The sequence below is a fragment of the Triticum urartu genome, chromosome 4, assembly GCF_003073215.2.
Source record: "Triticum urartu cultivar G1812 chromosome 4, Tu2.1, whole genome shotgun sequence".
NCBI lineage: Eukaryota > Viridiplantae > Streptophyta > Magnoliopsida > Poales > Poaceae > Triticum > Triticum urartu.
Window position 1 is genome coordinate 509048571 of NC_053025.1, and position 3624 is coordinate 509052194.

Sequence of the window (3624 nt, forward strand, 5' to 3'; positions counted from 1 at the left end):
TATTTGTTTGTAATATGTGTCAATGTCAGATGAGATTTGAACATAGAGCACTGCGACATTTGAACATACAACACAATGACATAGTCGTAAGATGCCCACATTGACCATGGAGGACCATCTTCACATCTAGTATGTATCATTGTCTTGTCATTCTCAGGCATGCTCAGGTTCACTCTTTCCTTGCAACTGTAATCCTTGAGGGCCTTCCTAAGTATGTCAACTAAAGCAAATGTTCAACCAAGATTAAATGTTGGATTTGTCAGATCTTCTATACTGAATGTGTGGAAGTTGTAATTGACAAGTTCTTCATCAGATTCTACAGTTTTCAACTCCCTCTCATCATCTACATCCTCGGCCACTTGTTTCCCCTTCTCTTCCATTTCGGCTAGAGCAGCTCTGCACTTCTTCTTTTGTGATAAAATATGATCCCCTAAAAGTTCAACATCATCTCCAAATATGTCCGGATCATTGGCAATTAGCTTTGGCACATAATATGTGTCTCAATTAGTATTGTATTTATCTTCGTTTGCTGCAACATTACTTGTGTATTTTCTTGATCTTCTCAATGGAACACCATCAACCTAAATTCATGTACTACATCTTTCCTTTTCTCCAATTTCTTGCTTCACTAGACTATGAAATATAGGGGAAAGATCTGTAGCTGGATATGTTGCAACATCATCCAGATTAAATGCTCCAAAACTCTCATCAGATTTAGGTGCAACAAATAGAAAAAGATTGCTAGACTTTTACACTGTCAACCATGGACGCAATGTCTTGATCCTGCCAAATGCACCTAACAACACCAGGCTCTCCATCTTCTAGCAACATGCGGGATCGAGAGTATATCATCTAGAGGGGGTGAATGGGAGATCTAAAATTCTTTTGAAACTTTAAGTCCCTTAAGACAAAGCAAAAAAAGTATAACTAGATTTGGTGTACTGAAGACGAATGGACACAACTACTCGAAGGAAAAATGAGCCAAGCAAGAGTGACTAAGCAAAACTTTCACTGAGAGCGATGATAATCAGTCTAGTATAAAAACCAAAGACTTCCACGACTACAATAGTGACACAGAAGAAAAGCAACTCAAGCAGCATGAGAGATGTTCATCATAGCACAACTCAGCTAAATAACAAAGTAACATCAAAGGATCAATAGACGAGCATACAAGCACACAACTTTAAGCACGACAAATTGAAATACACTTAACAGTATAGCCATGCCACAGATACTAAATAGAAACAGATAAATGATCAGAGATATCCATCAGAATATAGAACACTAAAGATAAACCACTGAAAGTAATGCAATAGAGTAGAGTGAACGAGTGGTGCTCGAAGGCGACAGATGATTTGGTAGACTAGTTCACTTTTTTGCAAAATATGTAAGTCTGGTTGGAAGGACTTGTGATTGAACACATGAGCAAGCCTCTCTTCGTCCTATTCTCCTTCAATGCGAAGCTGATCAAACTTCGGTTGATTTCACTCAAAGTAGATACTTAACGACGATCTCCAAACCTTTGACAAACTTGCTTCGCGAACCAAAATTACTCTTAACTCAGATCTACTGTGATGCTCAACCACTGTCTATGTTTTTGGCTCTTGATTTTCTCTCGGTGGATCTTAAATTCATTTCTCTCAAGAGGGGTGCTGAATCAATCTTATCAGAATTTCAAGCAAAGCAGCCAACCAAAAACATTGGAGCGGGGTGACTATTTATAGCTGCAACCTTCTCTGATGGGAAATGACTATTTAGGACACGCGGTCCAGCAAATGGCCAACCAACACGTTTCCAACCATCGTATTTTGAGAGCATGCAAATTTATTTGAGGAACAAGTAAAGCTGACTCTTCGGTCCAAGTGATATCTCTCGCAGTCCGGAAGAACAACGTCTCCGACAGGCAAGTAAATCTTTAGAGCACAAAGAGATTTCTCTCAATCTTTCATAGGATTCGGCTAAGCATCACAACAACCCTATGCCTCAAATACCTATACCCGACTTAATAGTACGGTGGTCCTATGAATCAAATAAGAGAAAGAAGAACAATGAAATAAATACTATGCCTTCTCTTCGCCTTTAAACTTCTCGACTACAGTCATTCTTCTTTGAACACATCAAATGAAAATTGCTTTGCGTCAGGAATATTTAAAGGGTAAACTTCTTCACACTATCTTATCGGTGTTGTCTCTTATTGAAACATAAATCTCTCTTCTCTGCAAAGCAAATATTTTTGGTGAAGTTCTTCAAATTTCTCGTTAGAATGTAGCATTCTTCTCGATACGCCAGGAACTATTTTCCCAGTGTGCACTGATGAACCACAAGTATAGGGGATCTATCGTAGTCCTTTCGATAAGTAAGAGTGTCGAACCCAACGAGGAGTAGAAGGAAATGATAAGCGGTTTCCAGCAAGGTATTCTCTGCAAGTCCTGAAATAAGTGGTAACAAATAGTTTTGTGATAAGATAATTTGTAACGAGCAACAAGTAACAAAAGTAAATAAAGTGCAGCAAAGTGGCCCAATCCTTTTGTAGCAAAGGACCAGCCTGGACAAACTCTTATATGATGTAAAGCACTCCCGAGGACACATGGGAATATCGTCAAGCTAGTTTTCATCACGCTCATATGATTCGCGTTCGGTACTTTGATAATTTGGTATGTGGGTGGACCGGTGCTTGGGTGCTGCCCTTACTTGGACAAACATCCCACTTATGATTAACCTCTATTGCAAGCATCCGCAAATACAATAAAAGTATTAAGGTAAACCTAACCATAGCATGAAACATATGGATCCAATTCAGCCCCTTACGAAGCAACACATAAACTAGGGTTTAAGCTTCTGTCACTCTAGCAACCCATCATCTACTTATTATTTCCCAATGCTTTCCTCTAGGACCAAACAATGGTGAAGTGTCATGTAGTCGACGTTCACATAACACCACTAGAGGAGAGACAACATACATCTCATCAAAATATCGAACGAATACCAAATTCACATGACTACTAATAGCAAGACTTCTCCCATGTCCTCAGGAACAAAAGTAACTACTCACAAAGCATAAACATGTTCATAATCAGAGGGATATTAATATGCATATAGGATCTGAACATATGATCTTCCACCAATTAAACCAACTAGCATCAACTACAAGGAGTAATTAACACTACTAGCAACCTACTAGCACCAATCCTGCACTGGGAGACAAGAATTGGATACAAGAGATGAACTAGGGTTTTGAGATGAGATGGTGCTGATGAAGATGTTGATGGAGATTGCCCTCTCCCGATGAGAGGAGCGTTGGTGATGACGAAGGCGATGATTTCCCCCTCCAGGAGGGAAGTTTCCCCGGCAGAACAGCCCCGCCAGAACCCTAGATTGGCTCCGCCAAGGTTCCGTCTCGTGGCGGCGGAGTTTTGTCCGAGAAGATGGCTTTATGATTTTCCCCATCGAAAGAGTCCATATAGCAGAAGATGGTCACCGAAGGGCCACCAGGGGGCCCACGAGGTAGGGGGCGCACCCAGGGGGGTAGGGCGCGCCCCCACCCTCGTGGGCAGGCAGTGGCCCCCTTGGTGAAGTTCTTGCGCTCAATGTTTTTTATATATTTGGAAAACATCATCTATGAAG